Source organism: Moschus berezovskii, chromosome 6 (assembly GCF_049115385.1).
Source record: "Moschus berezovskii isolate FMDL1 chromosome 6, NW_MosBer_1.0, whole genome shotgun sequence".
Classification (NCBI taxonomy): Eukaryota; Metazoa; Chordata; class Mammalia; order Artiodactyla; family Moschidae; genus Moschus; species Moschus berezovskii.
Genome location: NC_142465.1, coordinates 97,352,941 through 97,371,970, shown reverse-complemented (window position 1 = coordinate 97,371,970; position 19,030 = coordinate 97,352,941).

The following is a 19,030-nucleotide window of genomic DNA, read 5'->3' as shown; positions in this document are numbered from 1 at the left end:
CATCATTAACTTCTGGTTCCAACTGGTCTGTGGTCTACCTGCTTGTAGTCATCATGCAGTTAACTTCTTCTACCTGGAGGGGTTTTTAGTATCTGCAAAATAACTCTAGAATATGATTGAAGATATTATCTATAGCCTTTGAAAAGGAACTGAATGTCTTTGGCTTTGTTTAATGGCTAAGCTATTATTATTATGTCATGTTTGACTGTTTTCTCTTGTTTCTTCATTTTTCACTTCTCTGATTAAATTTGATCTTTGGAACTCAGGGAAGACCTAGTACTCTAAAGCTTTCCTACAAGCTAGAGGCAGGGGAGGGCTTCCTTGATGATTCAATGGTTATGAATCTGCCTGGTTATCCAGTGGTTATGAATCCCCAAATTAGGGGATACTGATTCAGTCCCTGGTGTGGGAAGATCCCATATGCTGTGAGGCAACTAAGCCTGTGAGCCGCAACTCCTAAAATCTAAGCACCCTAGAGCTCATGCCCTGCAACAAGAGAAGCCACCACAATGAGAAACCTGCACACTGCAACTAGAGAGTAGTCTCCACTTGTTGCATCTAGAGGAAGCTGGCATGCAGCAATGAAAACCCAGTGCAGCCAAATAAATAAGTAAAAGAGGCAGGTGACATGGCACGTTTTTTCAGAGCCAGTTAAAACCAAAATATAGTAAAATAAAATAAAAATACAGGCTTAACAGCTAACTTTCCCAGCCAGGCAAAGTTCACTGGGGCTATTCAGACCTTGAGTCTTGAAATGTCTTGATTAATTGATTCCCACATCCTGATTAGTACACTCTTTCTAAGTTGGGAGTAAGGGTAGGACAGGGTGAGATTAGAATTATGCTATTTGCTTTCTAATTTAGAAATCCTCCCTCAAGAATTTGGAGCCCTTCTAATGACAGAGTCACAATCTGAGCTATAATCTTTACTCTTTTTCTTATTGACTCTGGAAACACAGAATGGTCATTTAACCTCTGTAGACTCCATTTCTTTAAATACAAAATTGTGATAATTGTTTCACAGAGCTATTGCTATCATCATATATTTGAACATCTCAAGTCTTTCACTTTTCATCTCCACTGGCACTCAACCCTATTCGAGCACTGATCCTTTCTTGCCTGAACCACTGTTTGAGCCTCTAAGCAGATTGATCTATATTCACACTGGCCATTATCTAATCCATCCCTCACCTTGTGATATAAACAAGCTTTCCAAAACACAAATCTAATCATTCTCTTCTTCCACCTTCAACCTTCAAAGTGTTACCATGGCTTGTAAAATAAATGCAAAATGGTTTAAAGACCCTTGCAAGCTCAACCTTTTCTGCACTTCTGTAGGTCCCTCACATGTCATGGTCCTGCATGCTGTCTTTTTTTTAACTGGAATATAGATGCTTTGTAATATTGTGTTAGTTTCTGCTGTACAGAAAATTGAATTAGCCACACATATACATATATCACGTCTCCCTAGGGTTTCCTTCCCATTTAGGTCACCACGGAGCACTGAGTTCCCTGTTCTATACAGTTGGTTCTCATTATTTATCTGTTTTATCCATAGTAGTGTATGTAATGCCAATACTAATCGCCCAAACCATCCCACCCCACCTGGCTCCCATTGGTGTCCATATATTTGCTCTCCACATCTGTATCTCTATTTCTGCTTTGCAAATAGAACCATCTGCACCATTTTTCTAGATTCCACATATATGCAATCATATGCAATATTTGTTTCTCTCTTTCTGATTTCTTCATTTTGTATGATAGTCTCTCAGTCCATCCATGTCTCTGCCAATGGCACAATTTCATTCCTTTTTATGACTGAGTAATACCTGACCTGTCTCTTGAGAAACCTGTATGCAGGTCAGGAAGCTACAGTTAGAACTGGACATGGAACAACAGACTGGTTCCAAATAGGAAAAGGAGTATGTCAAGGTTGTATATTGTCACCCTGCTTATTTAACTTATATGCAGAGTACATCATGAGGAATGTTGGGCTGAAAGAAGCACAAGCTGGAATCAAGATTTCTGGGAGAAATATCAATAACCTCAGATATGCAGATGACACCACCTTTATGGCAGAAAGTGAAGAGTAACTCAAGAGCCTCTTGATGAAAGTGAAAGAGGAGAGTGAAAAGGTTGGCTTGAAGCTCAACATTCAGAAAATGAAGATCATGGCATCTGGTCCCATCACTTCATGGGAAATAGATGGGGAAACAGAAACAGTGTCAGGCTTTATTTTTTTGGGCTCTAAAATCACTGCGGATGATGATTGCAGCCATGAAATTAAAAGACACTTACTCCTTGGAAGGAAAGTTATGACCAACCTAGATAGCATATTAAAAAGCAGAGACATTACTTTGCCAACCAAGACTATGGTTTTTCCCGTGGTCATGTATGGATGTGAGAGTTGGACTGTGAAGAAAGCTGGTCACCGAAGAATTGATGCTTTTGAACTGTGGTGTTGGAGAAGACTCTTGAGAGTCCCTTGGACTGCAAGGAGATCCAACCAGTCCATTCTAAAGGAGATCAGTCCTGGGTGTTCATTGGAAGGACTGATGCTAAAGCTGAAACTCCAATACTTTGGCTACCTCATGCGACGAGTTGACTCACTGGAAAAGACTTTGATGCTGGGAGGAATTGGGGGAAGGAGGAGAAGGGGACGACAGAGAATGAGATGGTTGGATGGCATCACCGACTCGATGGACATGAGTTTGAGTGAACTCCGGGAGTTGGTGATGGACAGGGAGGCCTGGCGTGCTGTGATTCATGGGGTCGCGAAGAGTCAGACACGACTGAGTGACTGAACTGAACTGAATATTCTGTCGTATGTACATGCCACATCTTCTTTATCCATTCCTCTATTGATGGATGTCTAGGTTTCTTCCATGTACTGGCTATTGTAAATAGTGCAGCAGTGAACACTGTAGTGCATGTATCTTTTTGAATTATGGTTTTATCTGGGTATATGCCCCGTCTTTCTCCATGCAGTCTTAATTCCAGCCACAGTATTCTTCTTTCAACCTTTTATATATTATGCAACCTCCAGCCTGTACTTCTTTTCCTTCAGTTTTCTCCATACTGACTCTTCTCTTCATACTTCAGTCCAGGTCACTTACTCAAGAAAGACCTCTCCAACTTCTCTTTTATCACTGTATAAATATTTATACTATTTTGTGCATCTATTCTTTAACATCTGATTCAGTAGAAACTGTCCATGTATGTGTGTGATCATTTGATTAATGCCTACAGTTATTTTACATGAAATATACACCCAAGATTTCTGAGAATAAGATCATTTCTATTTTGGCTTAATTGGTGTTTAATAAAATGTCACTTATCAGTGTTTGAAAAATCTTTGTTGAACTATTAGTTAAAAATAATTGTATCATAGGTAGATAACTATATAAATATTTGTCATAACTATATAAATATTGTCACCACATCATTACCTAAACAGTATCTTTGATCTATACAACCATGATATTTTAGAGTTTAGGGATAACTTGGCTTTAGAATAGACACTCTGGGTTTGTTTAAAAACATTACTGTGTCCCCATTAATATAGTAAAAAGAATAGAATATAAATTAAAGTCAATTCTCATTATCCTTGGTAGTTATATTCTATAATAATGTGTGCATGCTCAGTTGTGTCTGATATTTTGTGACCCCTTGAACTGTAGCCTGTCAGGCTTCTCGGTCCCTGGGATTTTCCAGGCAAGAATACTGGAGTGGGTTACCATTTCCCCCCCAGGGGATCTTCCCCACCCAGGGATCGAACCCGTATCATCTGTGTCTCCTACATTGCAGGAGGATTCTTTACCACTGACCCACTGGGGAAACCCAACTGCCACAAGCACTGAATTATCAAATACTGAACCATCACTTTTAGAAGAGATAGAAGGTTAAGTTCTTGAGAGCCTCTCCATAGCATTATCAGTTGATCACATGTAACCTTGTTTTACATGACTTCTCTTTAAACAAACTTCACTTAACACATACTATTATTTAACACTGAACTTATGGCCAACAGCAACTACAACTCATGTCTGAGTGAAGTTTATCTAACATAAGTATTTTCTCTGTTAAGTCACATCACAGCCTTCTTGCATTTCAGAGCACCAAGTAGCACTTTTAACACTTGATATCTGGAGTCATTTAAAATAGCTAACTCACACACACACAAAAGAAAACAATAAAAATATGAAAAATATGCCATTAAATAAACTGCAAAAGGGATACTTGTTTACAGTATGAGAGCTAGCTAAGCTGAAACAGAAAAGGCAGAATGTTACTTTTGACCTCAGCTTGGAACCTGCAATCAGCAAGGTAAATTTTTCATAGCTCTTCATTTGCTGTTAATTTCTCAGTGATCTGCACACATTGGTGGATGGCTGCCCTGATAGTACTGAGCCTGGCTTCACAAACACATTTCAACAAGTAGGCAAATTCACAACTATGGGATCCAGGGAGGAAGAAAAAATGAAGATACTCTGACTATGTTGCTTCAAGTTGATCTAAAGGTGATTTCTTTTGTATTTTCTCTAAAAAATTATGGACTGAAAAAGTATAAAAACGTGTTTCTTTAGCAGAAATAATCCACCCAATCCAATCCATTCTGAAAGGAATCCACTTCACACTGGGGTCTCCTGCATTGCAGGCAGATTCTTTACCAACTGAGTTATCAGGGAAGTCCTTCTGAAATGTATGACTAGTGAATTTCTACCTTCCATAGTACAGAATCAAATCAAATATTGTCCTTGGAGGACAAAATATGTTACTAAAGGTATTATATACTCATAGAGCGCACAGTAATTTCCTTTGTACATTTAAATATTCCTTTAGAACATTTTATTATATCTTTAGGTTGGTTCCAGACAAATGTTTCAAGTTTGTCACAGTTCCACATACACTTGCCAGTGCTAATGTTGAAACCTGTATCACTGACGTGGGTGGACCAAGGATGACCACAGCAAAGACATACCCACAGGTAACTCTGGGAGTCAAGGAGGAGATCATGCAAAAATGCTGCCTTCTTCACGAACTGAAGTCATACAGATATCATCTAAAACATAATATTTTGTAATTTGATATGCATATGAATAGTTTACAGGTAGTGTCATTTTATTATATGTATATATATGTATTACATGTGTTACAGGTAATACTTCTACTGTGCAATATAAATGCTAACTCAAACCAATACAATAATGTAAAGTAATTAGCCTCCAGTTCAGTTCAGTTCAGTTCAGTCACTCAGTCATGTCCGACTCTTTGCGACCCCATGAAGCCAATTAAAATAAATAAAAATAAATAAATAAATGCTAACTCACTTAACTTAATGCCATTTTTCTATGCTACCTCTTAGGACGGATGGTAGCATGGTCATTTTTAAGACAGAAGACAACTACAGAATTTTCTCATGCAATTTAAAATACACCAGTTTAATATTTTCTTCTGAGAATGATTCATTTTTAATAGGAGTTTCTGCACCAATAGTGGAGATAAAGAAATACAAAATTTTTAGCAGGTTAACTTTTAAGACATGCAATTTTGCACCAGATGCATCAATTTTTTTTGTTTGTTTCAGAAAAGTATAACTCTGCTTATTAGGGTGAATTGAAGTGAGGATGTGTGTACATAACACTTAAGAAAGAAAGGCATCAAAACAGAGATTAATATGGTATTTGGTATCAGAGACCAACAGCATCTGATTATCAATGCACAATCAATCATCTAATTTGAAACACTGGACCTTTCACATTGTGTTCATGGCCATAGTGCACTAATAATACTACTAAAGACCTCATACAAATGGACACTCTCATGAGTTTGCGCACAGAGGAGAAGGAACGCTTTAAGCGTCTAAGCCAGAGAGGAATACTGTGTACTTTCTCCCGTTTAGTCTTTACTCTATTTGCACTACTTTTCCTGACCTATATGCTTTCTCTGGCTCTCAGAGACGGTGGAAAAGAATTGATTTTGCCCAGACTCCTAATACCGGCAGTCTTCTATTCACCTAAGTCAGTGTTTTATTGCACCTTCTTGGGGCTAGAGTGGGAGGTTAGAGAAGAAACAGAGTTGAGAGAATAGGTGAAATTGTTTTGCATTTGTTTATTGCTCTTGGAACTTCTTAGAATGATCTACCTACATTTGTCCATTTTCCTCCTCTTTCTCTCCTCCTCTCATTTTCTTTCTGGGTATGTGTGTGTATATATTATATTTATAATATATAATGCATATCTGAATATTATAAATATGGATATATATTAATCTATCTGTAGTATGAAATATATCTGTGTATATGTATATATATATGAAAAGTGTGTTAGTCACTCAGTCTTGTCGGACTCTTTACAGCCTCATGGACTGTAGCCCGCCAGGTTCCTCTGTCCATGGAATTTCTCAGGCAAGAATACTGGAGAGGGTTGCCATTCCCATCTCCAAAGGATCTTCCTCACCCAGGGTTCGAACCAGTGTCTCCTGCTTTGCAGGCCAATTCTTTAACATCTGAGCCACTAGGGAAGCCCCACAAACATACATTTTATTCTATATTCCCTGCCATTTAAAATGATGACCAAAAACTGAGAAATTTCTTTATACTGGTATCTTCTAGAATTCTTTTGTCATATAGACTTTAAGCTCTTTGAGGTAAGTTCTAAGTACAGTGTTTAGCTGACCACATATATTGAGGTGAATAACGGCATATAATGAGGTAAATAACAATTTGAAGACACCTAGTGGAGAAGGCAATGGCAAGCCACTCCAGTACTGTTGCCTAGAAATCCCATGGATGGAGGAGCCTGGTGGGCTGCAGTCCGTGGGGTCGCTGGGGGTCGGACACGACTGAGCGACTTCACTTTCACTTTTCACTTTCCACTTTCACACATTGGAGAAGGAAATGGCAACCCACTCCAGTGTTCTTGCCTGGAGAATCCCAGGGACGGGGGAGCCTGGTGGGCTTCCGTCTATGGGGTCACACAGAGTCGGACACGACTGAAGTGACTTAGCAACAGCAGCAGTGGAATCCGTAACTACCCATCTTCACTGGCTGAGCACATCTGGCAAGGTGACTTTTGGCAAACTTGAATCGACCTGCCTCATCTGATGTTTAAGAATAGCTATCTCTCTGCTAATGTCTAAATGAGAAGCTGAGCCTGCAAGTCAAAGAACTACATTTATATTGACTTTTTGATATTTGTGAGTAGTTATGTTTATATGCCTATGTTGTGCATAAGTACCACATAAAGATACACCAAAAAGGTTTTGATTTTGCTCATGTAGGTCATAGCTGAAACATAGATATATAGGGAGCCCATAAACATACTTAAAAGGATGAAGATAATGGTACAGAAGGAGTCACAGATCTGGAAAATCACAGAAGTCAAAACTCAGTGATGTATATCAGTCAGAGACATAAACAATATTACTTCCATAACAGGAAATACTTTTTAGAAAGCTGTAAAAGATAGACATCGCTATGTCATGAGAAAATAAAAGTGAATTTCAGCACTGTACACTTTAGATACTTATGCAAAAAGTCAACAAGTAGTATCGAGATGTGTTTATGTCTAGTAAAATGACTATTGATTAAAGATATTTCAGATCTCTGGCTGCAAATCAAATGTGATGAACATAATAGGCAATGGCTATGAAAATTGAGCAGATAGGATCTCATCTGCTTACCTGGGCAGATTCTTAGTCACACTAACTTGAATTAGTTTCTTCTTTTGTGAAATGTAATTTTATTTTTCTTAAAATTATTATGGTCTTAAAGCTTTTATTTAAAATCCAATCCAATTATTTATATTGGGTATTTGAAGACAATGCAAAAATAACTATAAACAGTAAACAAACATTGCACAAGGCAGAAGAAAAGAGACAGAGATTAAGAGGGATTATGTGTGTGATATCTATGGAAGGGATACAGAGAAATTCTCAGCTTCTTAACTTGTGCAGTTAATAAATGAAATTAAAACTTCCCATTGCTTTTCTCAAAGAGGCCAGGAGAATGACTTCCTTTCTCTAAATCACGCTATGTTACCTAATAATTACATAAAACTCCTCTAATGTCTCACCATTCCACTCAAATAAGTTACTTAATGTTTAGAATCAAAATACAAGTGAAGTCGCTCGGTAGTGTCTGACTCTGCAACCACATGGACTGTAGCCTACCAGGCTCCTCCGTCCATGGAATTTTCCAGGCAAGAGTACTGGAGTGGGTTGCCATTTCCTTCTCCATGGTATCTTCCCAACCCAGTAATCGAACCCGGGTCTCCCACATTGCAGGCAGATGTTTTTACCATCTGAGTTACCAGGGAACCCCCAAAATACAAGCTGTTGTCTAAATCTTAGATGGCGCCTTCAAGGTGGCAACTAGAAGTTTACTGGTGATTTTGTCCTATTTTCAGTTATTGCTTTTGTTATAGCTTAAAGTTAAAAACACAAAACTCACTCTTGTCAGTATTGACAGTTGATTCATTGTAGTCCAAGAGTCACTGAAGATTATTGTAAGACTCTCGACAATGGCATTATACCGGGTGTATGTACATATTAAGACACCACATATGTTTCAACATAACATGTTTTTACATTTGACTTCTCACTTGTTTGTGAGTTTTCTGAGGACTGTATCACTCATTCCCAACCGCTGACTCAGCATTTCAGACACAGAAAGTGCTTAATGAATATTTGTTGAATGAATGAATCAATGAAGTTCACATTTAAATTTACTATATATTTATTTTAAATAAACACTGATAATTGGTCTGTGATTTTCATTCAGTTTAACAATGGGAAATAACTGAATCCTACAATGCCTTTTCCAAGGTATTTTACCAATATCAATTTTTAAAAATACCATTATTTTTAAGCATAATATTCTATGCTTTTATGTGATTTGGAAATTGTTTATTCAAATATAAAGTTTTTGAGTGCATTACTATTGAAAGGTCTATCAAGTATACACATATTTAAATTGGAAGGTTAAATTTTCTCTATTCTTACACTGGTAATATACAAAATCATGAAACTAACTAAAAAGATGAAAAACCCAACTGTAGATCAAAGGCTTCTTGCAATACTTACAGAAAATTTATTAAAAATTAAAAAACAATATTAGACAAAATCACAAGTGCTCATATTTTCTTATTTTGCTTCTACTTAACCCTGATTAGTGATGCTTCTCTCTCATTGCTCTTAAAAATATACCAGTGATTTTTGGTGATAATAACACCTTAAGAAAAAAAGGTTTCCAAATTTGTCAGATTTTTCCAAAAAGATTCTGTAAGTCTTTGCTCATAACTCACTGGGTTCATGTTTAATGCCTTATACTACACTTGTAGACCTAAAAAACATGCAAACTTGTTAAACTCTAGCAAATAGAACTTACAATTTTTAATGGACTCTAAAGCAGTTTATGTAGATTAGGAAAGGCTAGAAAAATATAATTTTAAAGTTTTCTTACTCAGAAGCTAATACCTATCTGATTTATATAAAAAAACAGTATTTAACTTAATACAATAATGACCTTTTTGTAGTAATTTGCAATATGTATTATTCCTTTAGGGGAATATCGTTATGCATCCTGGTAAGATGAGCTTTCCTATGTAAATGCTACCCTTTTAAGGTCAAAAGCTGTGCTCAGTTAACGACAGCAAACGAAAAATAGTTAAGTCAGATGTTCAATATAAACAACAAAGAAAATCCAGAGCTTTGTGGTAATCCTCTAATATACTTTAAAGCAGTTATAGCTATTTTAATATATCTATATATGCACCTATACTTATAAACAGAGCTATATAGATATACACACACAAATACATGTTTCTTCAGAGTAGCATACAATCATGCTATTATTTTAAATTTCAATTTGAGTCTTAATCTATACTAACAAGGTTAGTAAGACCTTTCTAAATACCATTAGCATTGTACATTCAATATTTTACTTCAAGCATTGGGCATACATCTGTTTTTATATTGTTAAGAATCTAAAGTGCACATTGGACCAAACATCCATACAATATCAATATTCTCTGTAAAATTTACGCTTCTACGTACACACTTAGGAAATCATCTTTAAAATAAAAAGAGATTCAATATTCCTTTTTTCTATAATTGCTTTACAATGTTGTGTTAGTTTCTCCTGTACAACATGAATCAACTATGTATATAAATATACTCCCACTCTCGTGGCCTCCCCTCTCCCCACCTCATCCCACCTCCAGATCATCACAGAGCACTGAGCTGAGCTCCCTGTGCTATACAGCGCCTCCCCATTAGCTATCTATTTTACACGTGGTAGTGTATATATGTCAATCCTACTCTCTCAATTCGTTCCACCTTTTGGAGGGCAGTAGACTTAGTATTTTAAATAATTATCTCTTTATTTATAATCAAGGAATTTAGTGAAGCCACTATTCAGAATCTTTCCCTTCTGTTAACATTACCATAGCTTCACAACTCAGTACAGTCTAAACAACCTAAATGCCAGCATATTATATATACTTTCCATAAGATCAGCTTTTCTTGATGAAAAAAAATTAAGAGGAAACAGCACTTAAATAGAGGGGGGAACTAGAACTTGTTCAATACAAGTTTAAGATCAGCAGTTACCCACAAAGCTGTCAAGTGGCACTGTTAACTATAGTAATTTATTCTATAATTTAATGTAATCTTGACCCCTGTCACATGTTAATATATCATGAAAAAAGTGGGTAAGAAGCTCATGCTTATTAATGAATTGAAGAAATGTCACATTGTTTTTTGCCACATTCCAATTAAATATCTTAATATTAGAATTAGCAGAGCCTAAACAATTTCAATATGTAATTATGTCTGTGTAGATCTTGCTAGTTAGTGCTGTGATAAAGAGATACTTAATTTTTAATTATGTCATAGATGGAGGGTTGATTTTTGAGTCAAGGATAACTGGAATAACTCTGGACATGAACTTTGTAATGTGGATTGTGATTTGTCTGCTGGGAAAGCAGAGACTTTTAGCAGAAAGACAAACTAGATTACTAGAGTTAAGGTGGGCAATTACTTAGCTGTTAACCTCCATAGTTTTAATGACTTAGCTGGTTAAAATACTTGTCACAAATATAAAGTAAGCGCAATTTGTTTAGTCATATTGTGTTGACAGATCAGTGCCAGGATATGTTTTATTCTCTCTTCTTTCTTGTGTATTCCATTCTTCATCTCCCCACAAAATACACACATACATAATAATACATGCATAAGATGAACAATGGTGTGTGCTGCTAATTTCTTCATTTCCAATTCCATCATAAAAGTTACCCTTACCTACAAGATAACATGTCATAGGTTAGTAGGAAAATAACTTTGTTTAGCAAAGTAAAAATAGAATCCTCTGTTCGGAAGCACTTTGATAGGAGTTAGTCCCCTTTACCTTTCATTGTGTGTGTGTGTGTTTTTCTCAGCCTGTAATATTCCACTTGGTCACTCCCTCCAATCACTGATATATAATTGAAGTGAATTATTAAATTAGTGTGAAAATGACAAATGTTCTAGAATTATTTATTTGAAAAGGGAAGTCACTTCAATATAATAAATTAACCTATAATCCCATAATAAAGAGTTATTGAGGGCATAAGATGATAACTTCTGATTTTTACTGGTCTGACAATCCTAGGCAAATTACTGCATCGTATTGGAAACACAGTGCTAGATGAGGGTACAGAAGATTGACAGATTATGCAAAATTAATTTATCCAAGCCACTCCACACAAATGAAAACCTATAATGTAAAAGAACACTTTCTTGTTGCTTTGATTTTTCTAATGGGATTGAACACTCATGTTTCCTGTCTTCATGTTTAAATGGGGATCACTGCTATCTATGTTGGGTACATGTTGGGCGAATATAGGCAGCAAACAAAAAGTATCGTATTGCTCTACTTTTTCAGTTCTGTGACTTCTTTAATACTTCCCAAGAAATGGATTTTTCACTTGAAGTTGACTGATACCATGTCCTAATGCACTGAAAAGAGCTATCACCCTCTTAGCACAATTTGCTGAAACTCACAGGGGATGCAGTGTCTCCTTTGCCTGGCAGCCACTGTCTGATATTTGCTAGGGTGTGATGTAGATACAGGTTATTCTAAAGAAAGGCTCAACAAAATCTTAAAAGAGCATCATTATCACAATACAAGAGAACTAAAAATTTACATGCAAATTTAAACTTTCCCTTGGGCTGCATGAAAGAAGACTCAAACTTTGCACGGAGGGATTTCCTGTGTATTTTCTCTTAGAATTTGACTTGACTTTTTCTCTTCTAGGTCTTTCAAACTCACTGCAGCCTCTCTCAAGAGTATCAGTATGGGGACCACTCCATCTTGCCTTAAAAACCATCTTAATCTCTCCACAGATTTTTTTCCCTTGATTCCTTCATTAGTTTTTGAAAATTCTAGAGATTCTTCAGGATGTTGTGAACATATTTTCATAGTCTCCTTAGGGTCTATAATTTCATACAAAGAATGAAGGTAGGTGTGTCAATTTCTGTTCAATATCCCACTAGTAAGCATGAGTCACTTGTGAAAAATAAATCCACTCTTCCCATCAATAGCAAACATTTCCCTTGGAGACAAAATCTTATAATCCACTAAGAGGTGATTTCTCCTTTGAGTTGTAAAGCTCCTCCTCACTACTAGGGAGACTTGGCTCTGTTTACTAGGACATGCTTCATTAGTAGCAACCAGCATTTGTCATTATGATACTTGGGAACAAGGTACTACTCTGATTATGTTATCTTGATTTTTAAAAAATCTACCTTTAAAAGCAGAGTGCTAGAATTTGTTTTGGCCATTTCCACTATTAGTGATAACAGTCTAGACTCTGATTCAAACTGACTGAACTTAAACCCACTGGCACCATTTACTCTATTGGTTTGAGCATTCTGACTAGTCTCTATAGGCTCAGTTTATTCTTCTGTTAAAAATATTACATAGCCTATATAAAAACCTTGAAATATTGAGTGAGTATATATTTATATAAAATGTAACTTTTACATTATAATAAATATATACATACACATATATGTGTTAGTTGCTCAGTCATGTTGGACTCTTTGTGACCCCATAGACTGTAGCCCACCACGCTCCTCTGTCCATGGGATTTTCCAGGCAAGAATACTGGAGTGGGTTGCCATTTCTTTCTCTATATACATATATAAAGAAGGCTGAGCCCTGAAAAATTGATGCTTTCAAATTGTGGTGCTGGATAAGACTCTTGAGCATCCCTTGGACTACAAGGAGATCAAACCAGTCAATCTTAAAGGATATCAACCCTGAATATGCATTGCTGACGCTGAAACTCCAATACTTTGGTCACCTGATATGAAGAGTTGACTCATTGGGACAGACCCTGATGCTGGGAAAGACTGGCAAAAGGAGAAGGCAGAAGATGAGATGGTTAGATAGCATCAGTGATTCAATGGACATAAATATAAGCAAACTCCAGGACAAAGTGAAAGACAGGGGAGACTGGTGTGCTGCAGTCCATGGGATCCCAGTGTCGGGAATGACTTACCAAGTGAACAGCAAAAGAACAACAAATACACATACATACAGAAAGAGAGAAAAGGGAAACAGATAGAGAGGTTTCTAGAAAAGTGCCTATATGTAGTAATGATTTTATCAAAGACGTGGTTGAAGATACGATGGCTATACTATGTAGTCCTAAATTTACATGACCTTGCAGACAAAGGCTTATAACCACATTAAATAAATCACTATGTTTAGTTATACTCATTTCTTTGAATCTAAAAAATCATATGAACAAGCAAATTTAAAAATAACTTTTTTTCTAGCTTTTTCTTTCCATAAACTTTACTCAACGTTCTGGTTTGTGAAGTTTTTCTACCAGAACTTTCATGATCAATAAATCACTTGGACAATACATTTAAGTTCGGCCCAATTAGGAATTTTCCTCACTACAACATTATATAACAGTTTTATTCTTAAATAGAGCATCATGATAGCTGAAATACTGCCAGTCTAGTTTTTGAAAATAATCTTTTCATTTTAGGATCAAAAATGAAGGTTTTAAAGATCAGTAAGTAATCCAACTGAATTTATGTTTGCTGAAAAAAATCTAAGAGTAATGTCAGCATCATGGCAGACTGAGACACTCCCTTTATCTCTCCCCTTCAAGTTACAACACATAAGATATCCACAACTCAGCAAAATTGCTTCTGTCCAACACACCAGGATGCTGGAGAATTCCACACATCTGTAGCTGTAAAGGTGGGTGAATTGGACCACATAAAGCAGTCAGAACTGGAGAAACAGTGAAGGTGATGCTTGCACTCTGGATATAGCAGCTGAGTCTCTACTAGAAAAAGACAAATAAATGAAGCTCAAAGTAAGTAGAAAAAAGGAAATAATAAAGATCAGAGCGGAAGTAAATGAAATAGAGACTAAAAATACAATAGAAAAATCAGTGAAACTAAGAGCTAGTTCTTTGAAAAAATGAACAGAACTGAAAAATCTTGGGATTTTCCTCTGGTCCAGTGGTTAAGACTTGTTCTTCCAATGCAGGGGATGTGAGTTCAATGCTTGGTTGGGGAACTAAGATTCCACATCAATCAATCAGTTCAGTTCAGTCACTCAGTCATGTCCAACTCTTTACAACCCCATGGACTGCAGTCCACCAGGCCGCAGTCCACATGCTGCAAGATTCCACATGCTGCAGGCCAGTTAAGCCTGCATACCACAATGAAGAGCTCTTGTGCCACAACCAAGATCTGACCCAGCCAAACAAATAAACAGATTTTTTTTTTTTTAAAGAAAACTCTTTAGCTAGACTAACAGAAAAAAAAAAGAGAGAAGGCTCTGAAATAAAATCAGAATGGAACATAAAGAAATAACAGATACTTCAGAAATGTAAAAGATTATAAGAAATATTCCGTCCGTTCCGTTCAGTCGCTCAGTCGTGTCCGACTCTTTGCGACCCCATGGACTGTAGCCTACCAGGCTTCTCCATCCATGGGATTCTCCAGGCAAGAATACTGGAGTGGGTTACCATTTCCTTCTCCAGGGGATCTTCCCGACCCAGGGATCGAACCCGGGTCTCCCGCACTGGGGGCAGATGCTTTAACCTCTGAGCCAGAAATATTATGAATAGTTAAATACCAACAAATTTGATAACTTATTAGACAAAAAGGGAAAATTTCTAGAATCATACAATGGCTCAAAACTGAATCATGAAAAAAAAATCTGAATAGACTGATCATCAATACAGAGATTGAGACAGTAATCATAAAGATCCCCACTAAAATAACAGTCCAGGATCAATTGCTTCACAGATGAATTCTACCAGTCAAAGGGAATTTTATATCTATCCTTCTCAAACTCTTGCAAAAAAATGAAGAGAAAGAAACACTTCCCTACTCATTTTAAGAGGCCAAATCACCCTGATACTGAAATCAGATAAAGACAACGTTAAAAAATCAAATTATAGGGAATATATGTATACCTATGGATGATTCATATTGATATATGGCAGAAACCAACACAATATTGTAAAGCAATTTATCCTCCAATTAAAAAATAAATGATCTTAAATTAAAAATAAAATAAATTTTAAAAAGCAAATTACAGGCCAAGATCTCTGATGAATATAGATGTAAAAATCTTTAACAAAATATTATCAAACTAAACACAATACATTAAAAGAACTGTACATCGTATTAAAGTGGGATTTATTCCAAAGATTCAAGAATGGTTCAACATCTGTGAAACATTTAACATTATATATCACATTAACAAAATGAAAGACAAAAATCATATGATTATCTCAATAGATTCAGAAAAAATCATTTGACAAGATGAACTCCAGGAGTTGGTGATGGACAGGGAGGCCTGGCGTGCTGTGATTCATGGGGTTGCAAAGAGTCAGACACAACTGGGCTGAACTGAACACACATTTATGATAAAATGGGCATACCTCAACATAATAAGGACCATATCTGACAAAATCATAGCTAATATCATAATATGATATTTGATATCATAGCTAATATCAAACTCAATGATATAAAATTGAAGCGCTTCCTCTAAATTAGGAAAAAGACAAGGATGCCCACTCTCACTACTGTTATTCAACATAGTATTGAAAGCTCTAGCCAGAGCAATTAGGCAAGTAAAATAAATAAAATGCTTGTAATTTGGAAAAGAAAGAACTGTCACTACTCATAGATAACATAATTATAGGGTGTTCCCTCAATAAATCATCTATGTAGATTTTCCAGTAGTAATATTCAACAATACTACATTTATAAATACACTTTTCTTCTGTTTTTATATGTAGCAAGGTGTATATATGACTCCCAAAATGTTCAATAAATGTGTGCAATTTTGTGCAATCTTCTAAAATATGTTAAAGTGTGTTCTCAGAATGCATGCACTACTAACTTAAGCATTGCTTGTCAAATTGAACCAGGTAATGTCTCTACTTTATCAAAATTCATTAAAGATCAGGAGAAATGTAGCAGCAGAGGACCAACTTGACAATTTGCAGGTGTGTTAGAGAAAGGATGACCCTGCAAGACTCAGGAGACACAAAAAAAGCAAGAATTTAGCATAAGGACCTTTCAGAGAAGACTCACTTTGATACACTCACATGCTAAGTAAGCTCCATCACATTAAGTCTCCATTAGCTTTAGTGTTCCGATGCTTAAGTCATACGTTTCTTTGGTATTACAATTAGAAGACATTCTTCTTCCCACTTAATAAAACTGAAAATAATTTCCTATTTTGTTTTCACTTCTGGTAATGAGTATTTGGAAGCAGACTTATCATTCAAAAATTAAACATTTTTTTTCTGTTTTTTTCAGTTTTGGAAAATATATGATAATAATGAGCAAGCATTTAAAATTACAGAAAAATTTCAGAAGTTTCATGCTCCTTTGCATTATAATTTAATTAATATTGTGTTCTTGTACTTCTTAATGGCATATATATATCAATGCCATGACTCTATGCAACTGAAATAATGTACAATATCCATCATTTCTGTACGAGCAGAGATTTTGTTTTCCTTTTCTTTCTACTTTGTTCAGCAGAGGTTTTTGACTCTGCAGTCACCCATTCTCAGTGTAACTTCCATGAATTTGACCTCAGCCATACATATTGCTGGGGTTTCCTGGTGGCTCAGTTGGTAAAGAATCTGCCTGCAATGTGAGAGAACTGGGTTCAATCCCTGAGTTGGGAAGATTCCCTGGAGAAGGGAAAGGCTACCCACTCCATTATTCTTGCCTAGAGAATTCTATGACCTGTATAGTCCATGGTGTCGCAAAGAGTTGGACATGACTGAGTGATTTTCACTTTCATCAGTTCAGTTCAGTCACACAGTTGTGTCTCTTTATGATCCCACGGACTGCAGCATGCCAGGCTTCCTTGTCCATCACCAACTCCCAGAGCTTTCTCAAATTCATGTCCATACAGTCAGGGATGCCATCCAACCAACTCATCCTCTGTTGTCCCCTTCTCCTCCCGCCTTCGATCTTTTGCGGCATCAGGGTCTTTTCCAGTGAGTCAGTTCTTCCCATCAGGTGGCCAAAATATGTAGCTTCAGCATCAGTCCTTTCAGTGAATATTCAGCACTGATTTCCTTTAGGATTGAAGTATTGATTTCCTTCACTTTCATATATATTGCTAAAGCATATGTCAAGTAAAGTAGCTTTACTAAATACCTGTGATGGTATATTAAAAAGCAGAGACATTACTTTGCCAACCAAGGTCCGTCTAGTCAAGGCAATGGTTTTTCCCGTGGTCATGTATGGATGTGAGAGTTGGACTGTGAAGAAGGCTGATCGCCGAAGAATCGATGCTTTTGAACTGTGGTGTTGGAGAAGACTCTTGAGAGTCCCTTATACTGCAAGGAGATCCAACCAGTCCATTCTAAAGGAGATCAATCCTGGATGTTCATTGGAGGGACTGATGCTAAAGCTGAAACTGCAATACTTTGGCCACCTCATGCGACGAGTTGACTCACTGGGAAAGACTCTGATGCTGGGAAAGGTTGGGGAAGGGAGGAGAAGGGGACGACGGAGAATGAGATGGCTGGATGGCATCACCGACTCTGTGGACATGAGTTTGAGTGTACTCCGGGAGTTGGTGATGGACAGGGAGGCCTGGCGTGCTGTGATTCATGGGGTCGCGGAGAGTCGGACACGACTGAGCGACTGAACTGAACTGAACTGAACTGAACTGTGTGAGTGGTGAGAGCTTCAGTTGGGTTCATCTCTGCAACCCCACGGACTGTAGCCCTCCAGGCTCCTCTGTCCATGAAATTCCCCAGGCAAGAATACTAGAGTGGCTTGGCATGCCCTCCTCCAAGGGATCTTCCCAAGCCAGGGATCAAACCAACAATTATATCTCCTGCATTGGCAGGTGTGTTCTTTACTACTAATGCCAACTGGGAAGCCCACATTAATAATAGCTAAATTATACAATTTCTATGCATCAGTGCAAACTAGTTGATCTTCATTACTTCATGCAGTCCTTATATTATAATGTTCCTATGAAGGGAATATATTTTAATCTATATTTCTATGATGAGAAAACGATCAGTCATAGAAGCTTAGAAATTTCCTAGAGGTCACTCAGATATAAGTGAGCATTCAAATATAAACGGAGAATCAACAAGATCTGCCGAACCCCAGACAACTGTATCCAGATCAATGAGCTTTGACTTTCACTTTTGGTGCACAGATGAATCATGGAAAAAGGCAGCTGGGGTTGGGAAAATAGAGAGAGAGTAAATGTGAAGGTGGAGGAAGGGAATTAGAAATTTTCTCAAATGGAGATACTATGAGAGCTTGGAAGTTGAAGTTTGAATAAGATTTATGTTGATAACAAATATCATATATTAGCACATATACATGGAATATAGAAAAATGGTATAGATGAACCTGTTAGCAAGGCAGGAATAGAGATACAGAAGTAGAGAACAGATATGTGAACACAGAGAGAAAGGGGAGGGTGGGATGAACTGGGATAGTAGGATTAACAT